The following is a 24,674-nucleotide window of genomic DNA, read 5'->3' on the forward strand; positions in this document are numbered from 1 at the left end:
CTCATCTCTTGAATATGACCCAACCTAAGGGACGTATCGCCGGATGGGTGAACTATTTGCAGCAGTTCGATTTCACCATCTCCCACAGACCTGGACCCCTTTTGACTGATGCAGATGCATTGTCTAGACTGATGATACAGGCCAACAACGAACAATCGGAATAAATCAATGAAATAAATTGTGGGAAGGCACTGAACAATTGATTTTTAGGGAAGATCGCTATCAAGTCCCGCCAACACTGGTTTCCGGGGTGCTTTATTTGTACCACGATAGCCCAGAATCTGGAGGACACAACGGATTTTGGCGCACCTACAACAAGCTAGTCAAGAGATTTACGTGGCCTCACATGAAAGAAGACGTCAATCGATACGTTCGTTCATGCCACATTTGCCAAGTCAACAAAGTGAAATATAAGCAGCCTACGGACGCCATGATAATACCTTGCCACTCGAACGTGCCTTTTGAAGTTATACACCTGGATTTCGCCGAGCTAAATAAGAAACGAGAAGGAATCCGAAAAACGCAAGCTTTTCTTCTGGTCATAGATTAATGCACCAGGATGGTCGTGGCACGGGCAGGAAAAGAAGATGCGAATAGTGTCATCGCCTTTCTCGAACGGGATATGTTTAGGACAACCAAGACAATTGTATGTGACAACGGTCCAGCGTTCTAGAGTGAAAAGCTAGCAAGATGGGCTCGAGACCATAATATATCAATCCAGTTCAGTGCGCCATACCATCCCGCAGCGAATGGGCTTGCAGAGCATGCTATACGAGGTGTTAAACAATACATCAGGATGTACGATAGTTTCCCTCGTGGTCGTAAATGCTCTTTAGAAGCAGCTGTAAGACATCACAATTGCTCCTACACCAGTGGCTTGGGATGCAGCCCGCAAATCGCTTCTTCAGGAGAAACCCCTATTCTTCAGGCGGACCGTGAACTTGGGCTGTTAGAAAATCTCAAGATCGTCGAGGAGAGGAAACAGAAATCGCAGGAGGAGAGGTACCGTAAACGGATGAAAAAAAACTTCGACAAGAGACATTGCTCAGATATCCCAGACATTCAAGTCACCGACCTCATTCTAGTTAGGAAAGGAGTAAGAGAATCCAATGCCAAATTTTATGGTCCTTACTCTGTGATAAAGACAGCCACTCAGAAAGGAATATTGAAGACTGTGTGGTACATTGGCGAACGTGGCTCAGTTTAATGTGCTTCGATTGGAAACGTTTTCAAGTATTACCCCAGGAGGAGTTAGCAAAAGAAACCTGGAAGGGTGAAGCGGTATAGAGCCTTGGAATAGAAGATGAAGAAGCGCAGGAGTCCGGGTTCAGGAGAAGAGGAGAAGGAAGTGAGAATAAAATGGTAGACAAGATGGACGCCAGTTCCATAGCAATACTTTCCGTCTATTGTATCTTTTAACTAGGAACGCTACAAGTAGGATACTCATCTTCTACTTAGTACAGGTAGTGACCGCGGATCCGGATCATGAGACTGAAATAATCAGAAGAATAAAAATGGACTGGGGTGTGTTTGGCAGCGATTCTGAGATCATGAACAGCCGGATGCTATTATCCCACAAGAGAAAAGTGCATAACAGCTGTGTCTTACCACTACTCACGTACGGGGCAGAAACCTGGAGGCTTACGCAAAGGGTTCTACTTGAATTGAGGACGACGCAACGAGCTATGGAAAGATGAATGATGGGTGTAACGTTGCGGGATAAGAAAAAGAGCGGATTGGGTGAGGGAACAAACGCGAGTTAATGACATCTTAGTTGAAATCAAGAAAACGAAATGGCCATGGGCCGGACATGTAATGAGGAGGTAAGATAACCGATGGTCATTAAGGGTTACGGACTGGATTCCAAGGTAAGGGAAACATAGCAGGGGGCGGCAGAAAGTTAATAATAATAATATTTGGGGTTTTACGTGCCAAAACCGCTTTCTGATTATGAGGCACGCCGTAGTGGAGGACTCCGGAAATTTTGACCACCTGGGGTTCTTTAACGTGCACCCAAATCTAAGCACACGGGTGTTTTCGCATTTCGCCCCCATCGAAATGCGGCCGCCGTGGCCGGGATTCGATCCCGCGACCTCGTGCTCAGCAGCCCAACACCATAGCCACTGAGCAACCACGGCGGGTCGGCAGAAAGTTAGGTGGGGGGATGAGATTAAGGACTTTGCTGGGACATGGCCACAATTAGTACATGGCCGGGGTAGTTGGTGGTGGAGGAGGAGGAAGTAAACTTTATTGCTCTAGAAAGAGTAATTCAGCGGTCACGCCGGATTGTCTTCTATTGGTTGATGACCATCTCCGGCCTGCATGGTTGACGCCCCTATTCCCGGGCACCACTGAGCGTGGCTGCTCGTCGGGCATGATCCACCAGCCTCTGTTGCAGGCTAGGGTTGCAGCTGGAGAGCGCGCTCTCCCACTGCTCCACAGTTGGATTTTCTATTTTGTGGAATGGCTTATTCTCATTGCACTCCCATGTGATGTCAGAAAGTGTGGGTATTGCGCCACACCACGGGCATGTGTCCCTGTATTGACTTAGAAACATGTTGTTTAGTATATAAAAATGTTTAGTATAAAAATGCAGTATATGTATATGTTTAGTTCCTGTCTGCAGCTTTCGCCAGTAAACTGCCTGCTGTTGAGTGAGTGTATTGTGGGGCGGGGGATATCTGGCCCTCGTACCTCTATGGTAATTTAGTATGTCAGAGTACGTTGGGATCACTGTCAAGAAATCCTCAGGATCTCTGTTTAGGTCCGCTCGGTTTGCATGCTCGCGAGCCATCCTATCAACCCTTTGGTTGCCGTCAATTTCAGCGTGCCCAAGTACCCAAAAGATGGCGTATCTAATGCGTTTATTCTGTCGGCCAGCGCGGAGGAAGATTTGGAGCGCTTCTTGACCGATTCTGCAATTAATATAGTTTTGGCATGCTTCCTTGGAGTCTGTTACAATAATAAGGGATCTATTTTTGCGGTAGCCTTCCACAGCTGCTAGAGCAACAGCCATTTCCTCTCCCTCAGGTACCGCACAATCGCGTGCCGACGCGCAAGCGATTACCCTATAGCCCGAGTCTATTGCTGCCGCGACGACTCTTTGTTCTGTTCCCCTTAGTTCTCGAGGATACACCGCGGCGTCCTTGTATACCGTGTTCGCCTTGGTTGCTTGGTATCTTTTACATATTTTGCCGTAGCGTTCCACCTGGCTGTAGGTAAATCCCAGTCCTTGTTTCTGGGCTGGAACCCTACCTGGATGGTGGTGCGATACTCATCGGGTAGATTTGCCGTTGTTTGTTCTTCCCTTTCAATTTCTTTGTGCCCCAGCTTTTTAGGAGCTTTCTGCCCGTGGCAGTCTGCTGGAGTCTGAGTAGCTGCGACCCTAATTGTGATTCTTTGAGCTCCTCAAACGTGTTGTGGAGTCCGAGGGCCAGAAGCTTCTCTGTCGAGGTGTTGGCCGGCAGGTGAAGCGCTGTTTTGTATGCTTTCCTTATGATGACATCGGCCTGGTCCCGTTCACCTTTGTTAGTGTAGTAATATGGAAGGGCGTAAGTGATCCGGCTGATTATGAGGCTCTTAACCAACTTGACCTTATCTTCCTCCTTCAAGCCGCTTCTTTTTTGCGAGACACGGGTGATCATACGTGCCACCTGTGCTATCGCTTGCTGAATAGGTTTATGGCGTGTGTGCAGCGTTGATTGCTCTGGACCCACATTCCCAGAATCCTGACGGCTTCTTTTTCTGGTATCTTCTGTCCTTCTAGGGTGACGCTTATTTGTTCTTCCGAGCGTTTTCCTCTTCTGACTCTCAGGAGCTCGGACTTCTCCGTCGAGCAGGCGAGGCCTCTTTCCCTAACTCATTCTTCCACGCATGTCCCTGCGGCTTGTAGTCGTTCTTCTGTTTGGCTAAGCGAGCCTTGGTTAGCCCAGATTGTGATATCATTGGCTTAAATGGCGCGATGTATGCCGTCGATCTCTTCCAGCTTCCGGGCTACCACAATCATTGCAATGTTGAAAAGAGTCCGTGAGATCCCTGATCCCTGCGGGGTTCCTTCGCTTGACACGTGGAACTTGTCTGTCCGCAGGTCTCCTAACCCTACCGTGGCTGTTCTGTTTGATAGGAACGCTGTCACGTAGCCGTCCATTCTTTGTCCGCTGTTGAGATTGTCCAGTCCCTTGAATTTGGCAGCGTGGCTGACGTTGTCGAACGCTCCCTTCACATCGAGTGCCATTATTATATATATATTATTATATTATATATACATATTATATACATAACTTATACAGACCAACACATTTCCAAACCTACACAGATACAGTAAAATGTTCCCACATACATATCGCGGCATCTGCCCCTGGTGTGGCGACACACGCCCCACACTCTTTCACATCTCGTGGGGGTGCGAGGGCAAACCTCAACACTTAAAGACGCCTAGCACGTCATTTGAGCGGTGGGAGGTACAGCTGACCGGCGATACCCTGGCGGGACAAGAAGCTCTCGTCCAGCAAGTACGTCGAGCAGCCACGGCCAGTGGAGTCCTGGAATGAGGACCCCACCCACTCGACCTCAAGAGCAACCACCTTGGTGGTCCGAATAAATGTTTTTTCTCTCTCTCTCTATGTTTTCTCCGTTGTAGGAGATGTTGCTTAGAACCCCTCTTTAATTTGTAGTAGGACGTCGTGGGTTGATAATTTGGTGCGAAAGCCGACCATACTGCGGGGATGCAGATCTGCGTCTTCCATATATTGTTGTAGCCTCCTTGCCACGATTCGCTCGTACAACTTGCCAAGGCACGAAGTGAGTGATATCGGCCGTAGGTAGTCTACTAGCAGCTTTTTCCCTGGCTTAGGGATCATAACTACCTCCGCATGTTTCCATTCCTCTGGCAGTGTCCCCGCTTCCCAATGTGTGTTGAGGAAGTTCGTCAGCTGTGTGACCGCCTCATCACTTAGGTTGCGGATTAGTGCGTTCCTAATCTTGTCTGCGCCTGCTGCTATGTTCCGGGACGATACGTTAATGGCTGCGAAAACTTTCTCCCTGGTGATGGGTCTGTCTACGTCGGGGTTTTCTTCGCCTCGGTATCTCTCCGTGTACGCTTCGGGTTTATCTCGCCCGTAGCACTTTACACGAACTTTTTCCAGTAGCTCTTCTTCTGTCCCTTCAAATTCGTGTACTAGTCTTTGGATTACCGTCTTATTTCCTGGCTTGGTCTTGATTGGGTCCATTAGAGCCTTGACCATACGCCAGGTCTTTGCGGTGCCGAGGGTTTTATTCAGCGAGTCTTCAAACTTTTGCCAACATTGTCGTGTGAGTTTGGCTGCGTATTCCTCTGCCTCCTTGGCAACCTCTGCTATCTTCTCCTTTAACTTCTTATTTAGTCATGGTTTCTTCCACCTTTTGGTTAGTCCACGCCTTGCCTCCCATAGCCGGAGGAGTCGAGAGTCTACATCCGGTATGTGCTCTGACCTTTCCACCTCCTGGGTATATTGTTGTTGTATTTCCTTAAGTTGTTTGCACCATTCCTCTATGGAGGTTATCCCCCCCTCGATGTGCTTGCATTCTTTGCGAATAGCGTTCTTGTCCGTTATTCTTGCTGCTCCTTTTTTGCGCTTGATGTTCCCTGTTGACACTTGCGTTCATATTGCTACGGAATAGTATTACCGATGACGAAGAGGCGAGCAGTACGAAGACGACGACAACGACTGGAGGCTAGCGCGGGCTGTTGCCTCTTGGCCAAGTGCGGCGTATTACGTTGTAAATATACTTGTATATAGCTTTTCATTTGCGTCTTCTTACGTAACATATCTGGTGGAGGTGGACGTTCCCTGTACCTCGTCACGGAGCTTCGCAGTGGACGGTACGTCGAGCCTAGCTTCATGGCTCCCGGCGATGACAATTCGACTCAGCCGCCTCCGACCCCTCCTGCCACTTCGACGACCTACATCTCTCTCCCTGCTCCTCGTGATCCTGGCGTATTCTCGGGCAAAGATGGGGACGACGTCGACGACTGGATCAGCCTGTACGAACACGTCAGCCGCAATAACCGGTGGGACCCTACTATCATGCTCGCCAACGTAGTCCTTTACCTCGGTGGCACACCTGGAGTTTGGTTTCGGACGCACGAAGAGGAGCTCACCCGTTGGGATTCGTTCAAGCAAAAGCTCCGAGACTTGTTCGGCAACCCCTACGGTCACAAACTTGCCGCGCAGAAGGCACTTTCCGGCCGTGTGCAGACGTCAACAGAGCCCTATGTCACGTACATTCAGGACGTCCTGGCTCTGTGCCGCAAAGTTGATGCACACATGCCTGAGTCAGACAAGGTATCCCACATCCTCAAAGGCATTGCCGATGACGCCTTCAACTTGCTCGTGTTCAACAACGTCGCGATGGTGGATGCTGTTATCAAAGAGTGCCGCCGCCTGGAACTCGCTAAAAGCAGACCTATCGATCAGCAGTTTGCCCGTTTGCCCAACACCCCAGCGACTTCTTCCTGTGCCGACGCTCCTCGTCCCAACAACACCGGCGATATTACCAAGATCGTTCGGCGTGAGATTGAGGCTGCCTATCCGGCTGCCTTCGACTCCAGCCCCACCAACGCACCGGCAGTCACGGTTTCCCTGATCCAGGCAGTTGTCCGCCAGGAGTTCGAAAACATGGGCCTTCACACCATCTGCTCGGCCCATCACCCTGATACCCATCCGGCTTCTTCGATTCCGCCCCGTCCCGCATCGTGTTACCCACCACGTTTCCGCAACCCAGCTGAATGGCGCACTGCTGACGACAAGCCCATTTGTTTTCACTGCCGTCGCATCGGGCACATTTCTCGGCACTGTCGAAGTCGCTGGATTTCCCCGACCGGGTCTGCTTATACTGCCTATTCTCGCCCCTGGGGTGGCCCTTCTCGTCCCTATGCCGCACGCTCCGATAATGCCGCCACTGACTCTCCTGCGCCGAACCGCCCCTATTCTCGTTCACCTTCGCCCCAAGGACGACAATGTCGCTCTCCCCAGCCCCGTCGCTCCTTTTCACCGACTCCCTTCGGACGCCGCTCCCAGCCGGAAAACTGAATCAGGCAGCGCCTCGAGGTGACGCTGCATTGCTCCCTACGCCGCCAAATCCTCCACTGACGTTGCCCACTCATCTGAACCTTCATGACGTGCAAGTCGACGGTGTTCCTGTATCTGCTCTTATAGACACTGGGGCGCATTTGTCGGTAATGAGCGCGGACTTTCGTACCCGCCTGAAAAAAATAATCACACCCGCCACGACGCTTGTTGTCCGTGTCGCCGATGGCGGAACAGCCCCCGTAATTGGTATGTGTGCCGCCCGCGTCTCCTTCGCCGATCGCTCAACAGTCGTGCTATTCACGGTCATCGCCCACTGTCCCCATGACATCATCCTCGGCTTAGACTTCCTCTCCGCACATTCTGCTCTAATTGATTGTTCCGCCAGTACTCTCCGCCTTGACCTGCCTGTTCTGGATCCCGCTGAACCACACCCCAGTCGTTTCAGTTCCGTCGACTTTGTTCGCTTGCCACCTACGGCACTGACTTACGTTGACCTAGTGTCATCCCCACCAGTGCCCGACGGTCACTATATCGCGGCTCCTATACAAGACGTCCTCCTTACACACGGGATCACGGTGCCTCATACCGTTTTATCTATTACGGCTAATTGCGTCTGCCTGCCCGTGGTCAATTTTGGCTTGACGACACAAGTGCTGCCACGCGGGATGTCTCTGGCCCAGCTTTGCTCATTCGAAGATCACTCAATAGCATCTATTGAGGTAGACAGCCATTCAGCCGATCCTCCTCTACCATCTCAGTCGACAACTTGCACCATCGCCGACTTACAGAAAATGATTGCGCCCGACATGCCGTCCGAGCACGCTCGTGAGCTCTACCGCGTTCTGTTTTCCTACAACGATATTTTTGACTTTCACGATCGTCCTTTGGCCCAAACTACAACTGTTAAACATCGCATTAATACCGGCGATGCCCCTCCTATTCATCGCCGCCCGTATCGAGTGTCACCGGTTGAGCGTCAAGTTATTCACGCTGAAGTGCGCAAAATGCTTGCCAATAACATCATAGAACCGTCATGTAGTCCATGGGCGTCACCGGTTGTACTGGTAAAAAAGAAGGATGGCTCAAGGCGCTTTTGCGTGGATTATCGGCACCTTAACAGGGTTACCAAAAAGGACGTGTATCCCCTACCTCGGATCGATGACGCCCTTGACTGCCTCCATGGTGCTCGCTACTTCTCTTCTATTGACCTCCGCTCCGTCTACTGGCAGATTGCTGTGGACGATCTCGGCCGCGAGAAGACTGCTTTTGTAACTCCGGACGGTCTTTATCAATTCAAAGTGATGCCGTTTGGTCTATGTAACGCTCCTGCCACTTTTGAACGCATGATGGACTCCCTTCTTCACGGTTTCAAATGGTCCATATGCCTGTGCTACTTGGACGACGTCATAGTATTCTCCCCAACGTTCGCTACGCACCTCGAGCGCCTCTCGGCAGTCCTGGACGTTTTTCGTCGCGCCGGTCTGCAACTGAACGCATCGAAGTGCCAATTCGGCCGTCGCCAGATTACCGTCCTTGGGCATCTCGTTGACGCGAACGGAGTGCAACCGGACCCAGGCAAGATCCATGCTGTTACGCACTTTCCTGTTCCGAAGTGTGTCAAGGATGTGCGCAGCTTCATCGGCCTTTGTTCCTACTTCCGCCGTTTCGTGAAAAATTTCGCGGCCATCGCACGACCACTAACCGAGCTTTTGAAAAAAGACGCTCCTTTCCAGTGGGGCGATAACGAGGCCTCTGCATTCTCGCATCTAATCGACGTTCTCACAACGCCTCCCGTTCTGGCCCATTTCGATCCTTCTGCGCCTACCGAAGTTCGTACTGATGCCAGCGGTCACGGAATTGGCGCAGTACTGGCACAACGCCAGCGTGGCCACGACCGTGTTATCGCTTACGCCAGCAGGCTCCTGTCGCCCGCGGAGCGCAACTATTCCATCACTGAGCGTGAGTGTCTGGCCCTAGTTTGGGCGGTTGCGAAGTTCCGCCCATACTTATATGGCCGACCCTTTTCCGTTATCACAGACCATCACGCGCTTTGTTCGTTATGCTCATTGAAAGACCCTTCAGGAAGACTTGGTCGCTGGGCCTTACGCCTCCAAGAATATTCGTTCTCTGTCACCTACAAATCTGGCCGACTACACAAGGACGCTGACTGCCTCTCTCGCTACCCGGTAGACGAGCCTGACGACGCCGACAGTAGTACCGCCGACGGCATTTTCTCTGTGTCTGCCTTCGCTAACATCGCCGATGAGCAGTACCGAGACCTATCGCTGCGAGTACTCATCGAGCGTCTGCGCTCTACACCTACCGACGCATCCGTTCGCCGATATGTCCTCCAGGGCGGCATTCTGTACCGAAGGAACTTCCTTCCTGACGGATCTGATCTTCTTCTTGTCGTGCCAAAACATCTACGACAGACTGTGCTCTTTGAGATGCATGACGCACCTACTGCAGGACATCTTGGCGTAACCCGCACGTATGACCGCGTCCGCCGCCGCTTCTATTGGCCTGGCCTCGCTCGCTCCGTCCGACAGTATGTTGCTGCCTGCGATACCTGCCAGCGTCGGAAAACACCTCAGGTGCTACCTGCCGGTCATCTCCAGCCGATCACTGTCCCTGTGGAACCGTTCTTTCGTGTTGGATTAGACCTCCTCGGTCCCTTTCCCACGTCATCTTCTGGGAACAAATGGGTAGCCGTCGCAGCTGATTACGCCACCCGATACGCTATCACGCGGGCTCTCCCTACCAGTTGCGCCACTGACGTCGCGGACTTTCTCTTGCGTGACATTATCTTAGTTCATGGCGCCCCGCGACAGCTGCTCACTGACCGTGGTCGTAACTTCCTCTCGAAAGTTATCGCCGACATTGTACGTTCCTGCTCCACTCAACACAAGCTGACTACCTCATACCATCCTCAAACCAATGGCCTGACAGAGCGGTTAAACCATACTCTTACCGATATGCTGTCAAAGTACGTTTCCAAGGACCACCGCGACTGGGACATTGCCCTTCCTTACGTCACATTCGCTTATAATTCTTCCCGGCACGACACCGCCGGATTTTCTCCCTTTTATCTGCTCTACGGTCGCGAACCGACCTTGCCCCTTGACACGGCTCTTCCTCCTGCTTCGATGTCAACAAGCGAGTATGCGCGCGACGCCATCGCTCTCGCCGACCATGCACGCCAGCTTGCCCGTGCTCGACTGACGGACTCGCAAACCACTCAGCAGCGTCAGTACAACGCCCGCCACCGTGACGTACAGTTTTCGCCTGGTGCGCTCGTGCTCCTCTGGTCGCCCTCCCGTCACGTCGGACTTTCAGAGAAGCTCCTTTCGCGATACACAGGACCCTACCGCGTGCTGCGCCAGGTGACGCCTGTGACGTACGAAATTGCCCCTGTGAGCTCAACCTCGTCATCTACTGTGGCACCTAGTGATGTTGTGCACGTCAGTAGGCTCAAGGCCTACTACACTGTTTCCAAGTCCGGCCTTTAGTCGCTCCGGGATGGCGCTTTTGCCGCCGGGGGTAGTGCTACGGAATAGTATTACCGATGACGAAGAGGCGAGCAGTACGAAGACGACGACAACGACTGGAGGCTAGCGCGGGCTGTTGCCTCTTGGCCAAGTGCGGCGTATTACGTTGTAAATATACTTGTATATAGCTTTTCATTTGCGTCTTCTTACGTAACAATATAATGTAATGGTCGCTACCCAGATTCCCCAGCAGGTTCTTCCACGTGGCTTGCCTACCTCCCCTGACGTTTGTCAGGTCTGGGCATGTTTCGGGACTAACGCTGTTACCTATATGCGTTTGTTGGTTTGCGTCCGTTAAGAGGGTGCAGCTTGTGATTTCTGCTGCTGCGCTAACTTGCGTTCCCTTCTTAGTGTCTTTTTGATATCCTCAGCTCAGCCCCCTGGCTCTAATGTGTCCCATTATTAGCAGGGTGCTGGATTTCACTAGCTTGCTGGCTCCAATGAAAAGTTCCTTAAAATCCCCGTAATTTTGTCGCGGTGGACTGTATAAGTTTACTATAAAAGTGCTTTTTTCTTTTCTCTTTTTCTTTGGAATTATCTCTCTCACGATGTGTTCTATTCGCATGTCCGGTTTTTCATCGTCTGGTATGGCGACTAGTTTTTACTAATTAAGGTGGCCGTTTGACCTTTTTCTTGGCATGTGTATCCCTTGAGTGTCGGCATGGTGTTTGTATCATGCAGCCCGATTATGTCAGGAGGACTTACCTGTGGATTTATGAATACATGCAGTAGGCCTTGGTTTTTGCAGTAGCCTCTGCAGTTGCACGACCATATATCTAATGTGTTGTGTCTAGCCATGTTGGTTTATCGTTGGTTGGTATACTTTGGTTTTCGGTGCCTAATCTTTTTTCGTGATAGAGTCTATCACTAGCCTCATTTGTTATCTTTTGCGTATTTTCATTTTATGTAGTTGCGAAAACTTTCATCTTGCATTACGATCTTTTGTTGCATTAAATTTGTTTGCTCCTGCATTTTTCCATAAAGGATTGCAATTCCATTTCTACGGTTCCCCTTTTCCGGCTGCTGTGGCTGTTGCTCCATAGCTGGAGGTGGGGTCTGCTGTCGCGGCGGGCTACCCATCCTTTGCTCTCGCAGTTCCCTGAACAGTTCTTTAATTCTCTCCTATAGTGGTTCTGGTTTCTTCCTACTCTGCTCTAGTTCTCGCCTTAGATCCTTATTTTCTTCTTTTAGTTGTTTATGTTCGTTGTCGTTATTGCTATTATCCGAGTGCGGTAACACTGATTTGGGAGGGCCTACCCCACCTGCTTACCTTAACCCCGCCTTCTTTTGTTGTTGTTGAGGTTGTTGCTGCTCTTTCCTCAGCCCTTTGGCCGCGGCTGGTGGGCCCATCGGTTGGAAGGAGCTGTCCCTTGACTGGCTCCGGTCCCGGTTCCGCGTTTGGCTGCGGCCCCGGCTTCACGAGCGGCTCTGGTCTCCTTCCGAGCTCAGCCACCTGGGACGACGCCTACGACTCCGGCCCCGACCTAGGATTTTTTGCCGGGCTCGTCCTCGCAGCTCGTCGATGTTCTTAAGGCACATCCGGCAGTCCCTGGGACCGGCGGCGTGTTCGCCTACACATACTAGGCACGTTGGTTGGCACTGATGACCTTCAACTGGGTTGTTTGCTCCGCACTACCGGCAGGTTCTCGCTCCCGGCATTGGACAGACGTCCGAGCGGTGTCCTTCCGTGCCGCAGACGTAGCAAACCTACCTGGTTGGTGTGTAGGGTTATATCTTGTTTTCTACTGCACTGAAGATGACCCACTTGGGAATGATGAGGCCGTCGAAGGTGATTAGCACCGTCTTCGACTTTCCCAGCATCCGTGCCACCAGGATCTCCATTCCTTGAGTGCGTAGTCGCAGCTTGGACTCCAGTATTTCAAATGGTAGTCCTACCGGTAGCCTGTGGATTACCGCCCGCTTTACGTCCCCAGGCATGGCCACGTAAGCGTTTACTTCGTATTTCATTCCGTTGTATGGAAGGTACTTGATCTTCCTGATAACGTCCGCAACTTCTTCCTTGGAAGCGCTTGTTGGACCCTAGTCGCAGCCTGACCAGAAAGTCTTCTTCCTTGAATTTCCTCCCGCAGGCCTCTATGATGGCTTGCATCGCTTGATATAGTTTCATGTCCTTGATTTTCAGCGCCCCCCTCCCCCTAGGCCGCATGATGATCTTCGCGTCGTCCATCGGTAGCAGGTGGCAACCTCTGCCTCGGCTGCCACGGCGCTCCCACCTTTTTTAGTTGTTGCAGCGGCGCTCCCGTCGCGCCGTCTTGCGTCATGCCGCCGCCAGCTGTGGCTGCCGGCCCCATCTTGCTAGTGTTCTCCGTAGCTTGGGGTGCTCTCGTCTTCAAAGTTGCGTCGATCTGCGTAGCGGACTTGAGATTCTTTTTCTGGCGCCTGGAATGGTCGATTTGCCAGTTTTCTTTTCCTCGTCTTGCGGCCAGCTCGCCTCGCCCGTGGCGTCCTGCTGCATGAGGTGCTCTACTGCGGCTCCGGTGCCCGCTTCTTCCATGCTCGAGTGCGTGGCGGCGGGCGCCTCTTCGATATCTTGGAATTCTGCCGGGTTTTTTTCTGGCCCGGCTATAAAATTGCTTGTCACAGAGTTGGTAGCGCACCGGGGATCCATTTCGGTCGATGCCTTGTCGTTTCGACCTACTTGGCGCCCGCCCGGGTGTCGTGTGTGGTTAAGTCTAACGCGAGGCTTAGCTCCCCGGCCACGCCGTAGTCGGAGAAGTATGCAAGAGGCCTTTGCCCTGCAGTGGGCGCAACCAGGCTGCTGCTGCTGCTGCTGCTGCTGCTGCTGCGGCTGATAATGATGATTATGATGAAGTAGGATATGTTTAGCTTGTTGGCAGGAAAACAAAGAGGGAGATATAAAATATGTAACGATACCATTTAAATAGCGGTTTTAGATACACAGATAACTTTCCAAAAATTGTATGACAACGTATGTTAGAAAAAACCTCTTTACATGAAGCATTCACATAAATACGATACCATATAAATAGCGGTTTTAGCTACACAGATAAGTTTCCAAAAAATTATATGACAACATATATTAGAAAAACCTCTTTACATCAAGCATGCAAGGTGTGCACTACGGTTCAAAGGGGATGACAGTAAAGGTCATAATCGGTCTCACGTCCATTTCTCGAGAGAGCAAGCATTGGGAGACCCAGTCCCTGATATGCTGCCTGCCCTGGGTCGCCGTACCAGTCAGTAACTGGAAGTGGTCCCAGAAGCTGCACAGTGTTCCAACATTATCTTTGACGAATTGGATCTCAAATCAGCAATTTGATCCCGCGTACGGGAAAGGCATGGAGGTAAAGGAGGCGCCACATATTACATTTGGTGCAACATACAGTCAAATGCAACCACCTCCGAGCTTTAACGGATTTCTGGATAGCAGTTCAGGTAGATTATTCGTAATTTTATTGCGACCCCTATTATATCAACGCTGCAGGAGAATTTTCGCCGCTGTCATCATCTTTCCCAAATAGGGATAAGTGTGTCTCATTTTAATTAAATAAACATATACGAAGTCGAACGACCACAGGATTCCAACAAATGAGCTGTAGTATATAACTACGATGCACTAACCACCGACAAAAAACATGCGCACGTGCAAGAGCCGTTACATAGCCGCGTTTAAATGAATGCGAACATTGGCGCATCTCATCACATCAGGTTAACGTTCGAGCGCATCGCATTCATTTGGGCGGGGATAATGCGCTAGGAAAGCGCCTAAATTGATGCACCAGACATTGCTGGATTATTATGTGTAAGTAAAATTCCGGATTGCATGTAAACGCAATCAGATCGCATTAGGAATTATGGCAAGGTAATTAGGTGCACATCTTCTTCACTCGTCAATCGGCGGGAGAGCAAGATCGGTGGGAAAATGGCGACCCCGATGGCGACGCCAGAAACGCTGCTTTGCCTTTGATGTGAGGTACCATGCGCCGCCACCATCGCACCAGAGGTAACACACCGCATGTACATGCTGGCGCATTGAATCACTCGTAATGTGCCCGGAAATGTGATGCTCTACTGTCTAATTCTATCGCATTTACGGGAAGGCGGCTAATGTGTACTGTACGCGTACAGCTATAAACCATTCAGGAAGTCGCTAAAATTGCTGCCCATCCAACTATGGTTTATACCCATTGTGGAGGTTCGATCAAGAGATGGGAGGAATATTGCAAGATATAAGCGTAGAACTCTCGCGGCTACTATAAAGTAAGTGCTCCTTAAGAGTGAAATGCCAGGTGAACATGAATGCAAAGTAATATTAGGAGGAACGAGAAATTCACTGAAAATCACACGAAATGAAACGCCAGAAAACCATTTAAACATCGCATTTGATCATTTTTCATAAGAAATTGCTGCACTGCCGAGCCAATAATTATGTGGCTCAATGCCACAGTAGACGTCATAAATGAAAGAAACCAAGTCAAATGCCAACCATTGATTGCTTCACTTTCCAGGGGAAACGACCAGTTTTTTATGCATCTTCTTCCATTTCATCTTCAAAAATGTAACATTAGATTTTTCTCGCTTATATATTGTGTCCCCATGAAGGGGCAACAATTCAGGTTGCCACCATGAATTTGGTTTAGACTGCCCGTTAAGGAATTGTCCGATGACGATATCTATTTATGAATTCTGTAGTAGCCGGTATTGAAGTAAAACTTTCAATGTGCACTTAGTTACAACAACGTGGATGAATTTGAAAGCATTGCGACCACCGCACCATGCGTAGGCATTATGGCGAAACACGAGGTCGTGGGTTCAACTCCAACCAAAGGTCGGTGGACCAACTCCCAAGAAAAATCATTGCTTCGAGTCCCCAAACAAATCTACCTCAATTCACCGTACTTTAACTTCACTGTAACTAACACAAATGTCTTTGTTTCAGGTGTCTTTATCAATTATGCTTTACTTAACCTCGTCCTAAAGCCGAAGATCGTATGTTCGACTCCCACCAAATGTCCTTCGTTCGATTGCCTTAACTATATCTTAATTTACTGTGCTATAATTAACCTCCTCTAAAAGCCAAATATCATGGGTTCGAATTCCTCAATAAATGCATCCTAATTAATTCTGTCTTAATTACCTTCGCCTTAACTAAGACAGCAGGTCAAGGGTACGCAGCCTTAATTAATACCAAAGCCTTGGCTTCCAGTTCCACCATTGGTATAAGGTTCGTAGCCTTTGGTCACGCCAACAACGTCGAATTTCCGACTCATGAGCCATTATTCATTTCCCATTAAAAAGAGACATTTCAGGAGATGAGCTTCTCTTCAACAGATTCTTTCTCCCGCTCATTGTCTCTCCTGAGAGGGCCGAATTCTCATTTCTTCACGGCCCCGTTCTCGCAATCACCGTGTGCTTTTATTTGTCCGCCTTGTTCTTTTGCGGCGCCACGCGTACCAACAAGTTCTTCTGGACGCCATGCATTTTATGTGTACGCACTCTTTCTTGCGTTCTGCAGGTCTTTCGTGGCCCGAAGGAGTAGTACGTGTGACGCGGTAGCGCCGTCGCAACTGGCGTCTCTTTCTCGCCTAACCAGTGCTTCTTTGACGAGAACACTAGTTTTGCTTGCATTTTCCGTTGTTCTTGCGTTGTTTTTCCGTTGTTTTTGCAATGCATTGCACAATCATTGCAATGCATCCAGACACGACCATGAGCACGTGAGACATGTACCATGATTTTCTCTTGGGATTGCCCAAACCAGATAGTAACTTAGGGAGGGATGACGAACACTAGACCGGAGCTCGGTTCTGGGCAGGTTTCGAGCGAATGGTAGGATTTCTAGGCAGTATGGTACGCAAGTACCAAGCGAACAAACAGTTAGTAAAAGCATTCAAAATTCCATTCTGTAGAGTTGGCCCGAATGAGTGTTGTTACGTTGCGGACACTCACCTGCCAAGCTGCCGCGTGACCGAAGCTCTCACAACCCGCTGTAGCACAATTTACTGGCGACAGCCCTTGCTATGGAGATTGCAACTTTCTCAATATTGGCGGGCGTCACACGCACAAATGGTCCTCAATCTACGTGGAGAGGGCGACATCAGCAATAATAAAATGGCTACACAGGGAGTACGAAAACATGCCGTGAGCAACGTGCTTGGAGAAAAGACCTGGGATTTAAATTTCGCAAAGAAATGCGCACAACTTTGGCACATGCTTTTCAATCAGCTTTGAACGGATCAAATAAGATACACGAGGACTCCATCAGCTCCTATCTGCCATGAGAAATAATGAGGCCAAGTACAGTAATAACTCTTCAGCATTAGTGAGGTATCCCAGGAAGGCCATGAATAGCTTCAGTTGTTGGACATTATTTCATGAAATTACTGTGGCCGCAGCATAAATTTCTGTTAACTAGGGCAGGTGTTTCGGTAACTAAATTTGCACCATGCATGTACGAAACCGTCTCAATGCCTCCCTGTCCGTAAACACCTCCTAATCCACTGATCATGTTATTATGGGTACTATCGCGCATTGGCGACTTGAATGAGAAGAAACATTTTATCTTGATTGCAGATGTCAGCGCAGGGATGCGTTTCCCTTGCTCTGTAGGGTTCAGCTTCCGATGGTGGTCCATGGAGGCTGCACCGCTTGTTTAAAGCAGCGCCCTTTCTGGTTCCCACGGCTACAAGCCACAAGGACCGAATGTTCAGTGCGTTCAAATTCAGACAACAGATCTCGTATTTAGAAAATGTTTCTTCCCCAACGTACAATGACGGTGATTATTGATTCGCCTACAAACAACGCATGATGTTAATACGCAAAACACGCACAAACAAAAGAGCAAATATTTACGTACGTTGCTACGAGGTTTATCGACGGTTAGCGGGTTACTGAGTCATGCACATAGAGCAGCCGAGCAGTCCCAGCCAAAGGATAGCGCGAGCCAAAGCAGCGACACCGAACCTTTGGTATTTATCTTCCTCACTTCAGGAGCCATGCGCCCGCAGTAATGTTTGTGTGATCTTCGTCATTGCAACATGAACCTTTCACTAGATAAGTAGGCACGACATCCAGTCAGTGAGTTGCAGAATGGTCGGTCTGGATATGAAAGCACTGACCTGTGCAGAGGGTAATACAGCGTACAACCTGCTAAAGGTACCGGCAGTGGCCGGATATCCTATTCATTATCACCGTTCAGAGCTTGGCTGACGTAGCATGAGATGCCAGCCGAGCCCGTTCGGCGGATGCACTAACGGCGTCCGCCAAAACAGGTTATGAGAAAGGATCGAATTGATGAAGCACCTGTGTCTTAGTGGTAGCCTTCTGCGAACAAAATCTCGCAGCTATGATAGAGAGTAGTAGTAGAAAACATTTGTTGTAGAAAATAGGACGAGCGGTCTTCACCCTAGTCGGGGCTCCTAGTCTAGGGCTCCGCTGGCTTGAGCTCTGCGGCTTATCTGACGGTCGCTTTCTGTGACATCACTTTCAGCGCGCGCTTATTCACTGGTTGAGCAAAACCGGATGGGCTCATTGGCTGGTTGAGCGCAACATCAAACGAATGCGTTAGTATTGCCCAAAGTGATCGTCCGAGATTACGACCCATGGTCGGTAATCCAGAGCTGCCAAAACCACTTTCAGTGTTTGCTCACCAAATGTCTCATGCCGTTGTGGCAATCTTGTAAACACTGCTTTAGAGCTGCAGCATTCTTCAGCTACTTCGCCCATTACTCATGACTGACCCTTTCTTTCCTCTGTAGGTATAGATGGGGACATGATGTATGTAGGAGTGGAGAAAGAACGAGTGGTGGAGGCGCAGGCATGGTCATGCGAAGAACAGATCACTTGATTAGAGAGCGCTCTCCATGACATCGCTTAAAGAAGGGAGAAAGAATGGAAGGAATGTACGTGCCAAACATAAACTCCTGACATGACGTGATCGTGAAATGTGCACACGAAGTGAACATGATGCGTGGGGGATAGAATTTTAAAACCTGTTATGACGTCACCTTCGACATTCGCACTGATTCGCATAAAGCGTGAACACTGGGTGCACCCGGTTTGGTTTCAAAACTTCCTTGGCGTCATCACAAAAACACCTACACAGGGCGCACAGCCTATTTACACCTGATCTCGTTTCCAAAAACTCACGCGATTTGACATAGTACAATGACGTCATTATAAAGCACAGTGTGCGCGTGCGCAAAATTGTGTCTCATATACACCGGCACCGCCGTATCTTGAAGTAAACATGCATTGCGTTGACTTGGTGCATAGTGCATGTGCAGATGTGGCTAGGAGGTTTACTGTGGGCAGTGGGATGGCATGGAGGCAGGCAGCAGGGTCACACAAAAAATATATTCGTCAGTTTGAGAATCATCTGTGCTAGGTTTTCATCAATCTTTTTTCTTCATCCAAAAATATCAAGTGCCCCATTCAGCGAAAAAGGCGGCGTCTGTAGCAGCGAAACGGCACCTAAATTCGCACTGGCTGTGATGCCGCATCCCGCGTGCGCCTCAACAAAGCAGAGTTGGTGAAAGTGAACAACTGCTACTACGTTAGTTTATCCGGTGTTGCGTGACGGCAGGTGGCATCGCTACGAAGACACGTCACCAGGGCGCCTCGATGGAGCAGATAAAGCAATGAGATCCGCGGGGCGGGAGGGGTCGCCTTCGTCGAGGCAGTCGCGTGACACATGCTTGCGACAACGCCGTCTCGCTCTTCGAAGCCGGCGCGCGCCTGTCAACCACACTGCGCTTAGCTGCTGTGCGCGCATGCCAGCCTTGTTGGCCGCTGCTGCTACCGTGCAAGCGGTGACCGTGGTTTCTCAGCAATATCGTCCAAATGCAGCCAACATGCTAATTTAGAAGCTCCACAGAAAATATTCCAAGGAAAATAAATCTAAAACCTGTTACCATAACCCGGAGGGAAATTCGAAAACATTACTTGCGGGCCAAAACTCGATATAACGCCGCTCACCGGCCTTCAATTTGAAATTAAAGCCTATGCTTCAGCAATTCATAGGAAGTGTTTAGGTGTCGTGTGATTTTTTCGCCACTGTAGGTTGCTAATTGCCCGAGCTCTCCGTCCTTTCTTTTGACATGCAGCGTCGGGCCCCAGCCGTATATTGTCTTTATTTATGACAGGTTTTCAGTGAGCAACTCCTTGCGTCCCTTCCGGCAGTCGTCGCCTTTTTCGGAGGAACGCCATACAATGCTTAGTTGGTTCGCTCACTTCGCTTATTGCAGTCATAAAAGTACCGAAGAAAGATGCAACTATGATTGTTTCTGGACAATACATTATTTACAATGGAAGACCAATCACTTTCCCTTCGACATCTAAGTGCTACATGCTCCCTCATACCGCCACAGAACGAGTGATCGATGACGTCACTTCATTGACGTTAACTATCAGGATACATCACGTTGTTCATTCTAACCTGCTCCCTTTTAGCTACATTTGTAAAATTTTTTTGCTCCTTTCACCTGTCTGTTGTGCATGTGCTTTTGTCATCTCAATCCTTCTTTCATAGCCCTTAGCCCCTGTCTTAAAGCCAATCTATCTAGTTACGCGCACTAATGAACTGTTGCGTGTTCGCTCATTTAGCAGTATACTGGGTGAGCTGCGTGGCTTACTTGTGATTATTCGGTTTGACATGATTGTTTCGGACACAATAGATAGGGTAAGTAGTTGGGAATCACATCTTGCTAATTATTATGGAGGCTACTTTCCAATGCTCTTGGCGACTGACACCCAGCTCCAGTGTTTGCAGCACTTTACCTATGGAACCAAGGAGCGAAAAATAAATTATATTTTAGCTAAAAACTGTATCTCGCAGTAAAGTGTCATATTGTCTTGATTTCTACGGCATCTGAATTCATTCGAAGGCTGACTTTTTTTTAATCTCCACGCTCCCCCGCGCATCTGCTCGGCGAAACTCGTCACACACATACCCAAGACATCTATCGTGCTCAGAGAGTACAATAAGAAATATTCCTTTTGTATGCAGCTGCTGACGAGCAAAGAAGACCTCATCATGGTGGGCGTTTCGGGAGACATGTACCGATGGGCTCCTGTCAGCTGCTTCAAATCTGAATTTATTGACTATAAGAATAACAAACTCCAGCGCACCATACAATACGAAACAGGTCGCTACGTGAGTACCGTTCCATTTTTCTTTTGAGCTACATTCCGAAGCAGTTCATTTGAGAAATATTTATCATGCTGCTGAAACAGGCTGAGCAAAAGTCCTCTGTTCAAACCAGGGATGTCAACAGCCATTGAAGATTGTGTAATGACTATCTGGTGTTATTTGACATTTAAGTAAATTTTCGTTAGTTCAGGCAGGTTGCAATGGTATGCGTGTACTGGCCCTGTGTGCAATAAGACTGAAAGTCCGGTCAATGTTTAACGCATACAGATAATGTTACATGGTCAGATAATGCTTACTATAGGGCATTTAGGTGAGTTCTTTTGGTATTGCAAAAGTTGAAAACGCCCTCTGGAATGAAGAAAACAAATTCACACAGAAGCTCCATTGGTGTTGTCTAAATATGTCTGCGCATTGTTCTAATTCGTCATCTTCGCGCTGCGCAGTGTCATTATGAATCTTATCAAATTTGATTTGGCCACTATAAATATGTATCAGTCCTTGTCGGTCTAGATCAATCCCTTATTAACCTTTATCGGCCGTTATCAACCTTACTGCAATCGATCCGATCATTATCAACACTTATGTTTGCTTCAATGAATCGATCATTCAAAGCATTTTATTTGCACCCAAATAGTCGAGGGACACCCCAGGCGATAAGAGAAAAAAAATGCAGATTGAAGGTTCCTGGGAGCCCGTACTACAGACAGATAACATGCAAATAAACATAGCATACAGAACGAACAAGCAACTTTTATCTACTATAGAAAAATTGATCACTTAAAATGCCGTGAAACATAACCAATGCATACATTTAACATGAGTCGGTGTAAATAGAAGTAGAAAACATAGGAATGATAGGTCACGGGATTGAATCGCGGCCACGGCGGCCGCATTTCGATGGGGGCGAAATGCGAAAAGACCCGTGTGCTTAGATTTAGGTGCACATTAAAGAACGGCATGCCTCATAATTCGAAAATGGTTGTGGCACATAAAGTCCCATATTTTATGTTTTTAGGAATGATATCACAGTTACAGCACAGTAGCATTTGGTAAAGACGACAAAATAATAATAATAATAATAATACAAAACCAAAAACACATATGGCAGGTAAATATGTCATGCAAAAGATATCATGGCAAGAAGGTATAATGAAATGAAATTGCAGAGGCCAGAAATTGATGGAAATGTTCAGCACGGTTCAAAAATGAAGTATTCGCGCCAAAGGTTTTTTAGAAACATTGGTAAAATTGATTCCGCGCTGCTGATGTTTGTTCAAAAGATATGGGGCATTAAAGGTCAGTGGGCCTTTGAGACAAGATGTGTGTCATCGCGGTACCAAATATATCTCGTTGCCTCTAGTTCGAAAATCGCCTATTTCTTTTTCAGCCTGGAATGACTCTTCAAAAAACTGTTATTGTTTTTGTTCGATAAGAAAAACGAGTGAATTAGGTGGTACTATTATATCAGCGTGGCGTTCATGATTTGATAGCGGAAAAAGAATTGCCTGGTAGAAACGGCCTACAAAATGTTTCTGACCCATCGCATCGCTTTCTTCTGTAGCCAAAAAAAACTTCTGCGCAGATTTATCAGGGTAGTTGTTCTCTACATAAGTGTGGCAAAATTTTCGCGAGCGTGAAACACTACATTAGATCTTTGCATTCTCACCTTGCTAGGAAAGAAATGGCGGCATTGCGATTGCGCTCCCATACCCAAAAAACCTCATTTAGAAACAGTCGATTTCAGCTATCCAAGTCATTGCACAGCTCATATCAAGCTTATCGGTCATCACCCGACCCTTGTGAACCATTATCGCTTTTATCAATCTTAGCGGACTCGATGCAGCCGTTGTCAACACTATTCGGTTCTTATCAACATGATTTGAATTGATCCGCTCCTGATAAGCCATTATAGCTCTTTAGCACCTAATCCATCCGCGTCGAACTATTATCAACAGTAATGAGAACCGTATAACCTTCATCACTCCTTATGATCCCTATCAACTCATTAACAGCTTATCTGCTCAGTGTGGCGCTACGCAAAGCGCACGAGCCCTCAGAGATAGGTGGCATTGCGTTCGGTAGAGGATCAGCCTAATGAACGGCGCCTCCCCAGACCACAGAAAAGCAACCGGGATGCGGGGCGTTTGTTATTATCTTTTCACAAAGTTGGAAATGAACTCATGTATGCAATGCCCCAAGTCGTCTTTACGTGTACTCCCAGCGATGGAATTTATTCCACCATCGCCAAATCTTTTTAGAAAGACTTCATATAAATTCTTCTCCTTTGGCATTCCTTTTGTACCCTCCGTACAGCACGCTCATATGGTTCACCTAATAGAAGGCAGCAGTTTTAGCCCAGTTGATAAGACACTCGACATCTGATTGTGGGCTTTTCCGTTCGAAGCTCAACAGGACGAACGTTTTTCTCTTCGAATTTATTTCATTTTATACATTTATTTCTTTATAGGAAATCGTCTTATAGGAGGGAAGGAAGGGTTTCGTCGCTTAGAAGAAAGAGAAATGATTGCCCATTTAAAAAAAATTGTACTCCCCATCCCGAGGTCTGCAGTACCAGGAACGCCGAGGAAACCATACCATAACAGACACACATGTTGAAGGCGCAACATAATTCGTACACTTTTGGGAAACGATGCACACTTTGCGCCACGCCTCGGACACTGAAACATTTTATAAGGAAATACTAAAAAATACGTACAGGAGTACGTTTACCTAGGTCGATTACTCACAGTGGACCCTGATGATGAGAAGGAAACTTGCAGAAGAATAAAAATGGGTTGGCGCGCATACAACAGACGTTACCGAATCCTTTCTGGGAGCTTACCACAGTCCCCGAAAAAAAAGTTTACAATGATTTTATTGTAGTCATGCTAACATATAGTGCATATACATGAGGGTGCACAACGAAGCTAGAGAGCAAGCTGAAGACCACGGAAAAAACGTGATGGGACGATAAATGTTAGGCGTAACGTTAGTAGACTGGAAGATAGCAGTGGGGATTAGGAAACAAACGGGGATAGCCGATATTCCAGTTGGCATTAGGAGAAAAAAAAGTGCAGCTGGGCAGACCATGTAAGGCGTAGGGTGAATAACAGGTGTACCATCAAAATTACGGAATGAGTCCCAAGAGATGGCAAGCGCAGTATAGGACGGCAGAAAATTAGGTGGAGTGATGAAATTAGAAAATTAGTAGGCGTGAACTGCACAGGACAAGTCTAATGAAAAATTGCTTGGAAATGACTTTGCATTGAAGGGTAAATAAAATAGGCTGATAATAGTGGTGACGACATTACAATGAGTTACTTCAACAACGAGAAGTCCACAATGAAGTAGAGGCTTGAATTTTCAAATATTGGTCTAACACGGAATACCGCGGGAGCCTACGTTTTCACCAATTATATTTCATTTTTAGCCCAGTATATTAGGACGACACATGAAATACAACACGACCGGAAGGAACGGTACACCTCCAAATAAAGTTATCCAGCTACACTAAATCAATGGCTCTCAGAGAACCTGCAACCAAAGTGCCAGTGGACTGTATGACGGACTTTTCCTTGGCATGGAAAGCGGAATGGCCACATGAAGACATGGCCTTGACGAAGACAATTTCCCTTGTAGAAATGTTGGCTGCTACCAAATGCCGCCCTCGACCAAAATTCACAGTTCGATTATAGCAGGTCACTACAAGCAATTACTGCCAAAAAATTCACACGTTCTGAGAGAAAGCTTTAACTCGGGGCCAACTTTAATTTTCCCGTGCAAGTATGGAAAACGCAGACACTATTTATTCATTTATTTCAGAATACTGCAGGCCAACAGGTATGGCCTATGCAAGAGGGGCTATACAAGCCATGGAAATACACTGTGACATAAAAAGAAAAAAATGACGGCAGTTTAAAAGATTGC

At 48.2% G+C, this 24,674-nt stretch overlaps 1 long non-coding RNA gene across 1 annotated transcript in view; it reads left to right on the forward strand.

The window, feature by feature from the left end:
* The window catches only part of LOC135896779 (uncharacterized), a 102,073-nt gene that overhangs the window by 27,388 nt on the left and 50,011 nt on the right, over window positions 1-24,674 (forward strand). Inside the window, exon 5 of the long non-coding RNA XR_010562810.2 lies at window positions 20,604-20,750. This is a non-coding gene — a long non-coding RNA (uncharacterized lncRNA). The remainder of the gene's footprint in view (window positions 1-20,603; window positions 20,751-24,674) is intronic.

The sequence above is a fragment of the Dermacentor albipictus genome, chromosome 8 (assembly GCF_038994185.2).
Source record: "Dermacentor albipictus isolate Rhodes 1998 colony chromosome 8, USDA_Dalb.pri_finalv2, whole genome shotgun sequence".
Classification (NCBI taxonomy): Eukaryota; Metazoa; Arthropoda; class Arachnida; order Ixodida; family Ixodidae; genus Dermacentor; species Dermacentor albipictus.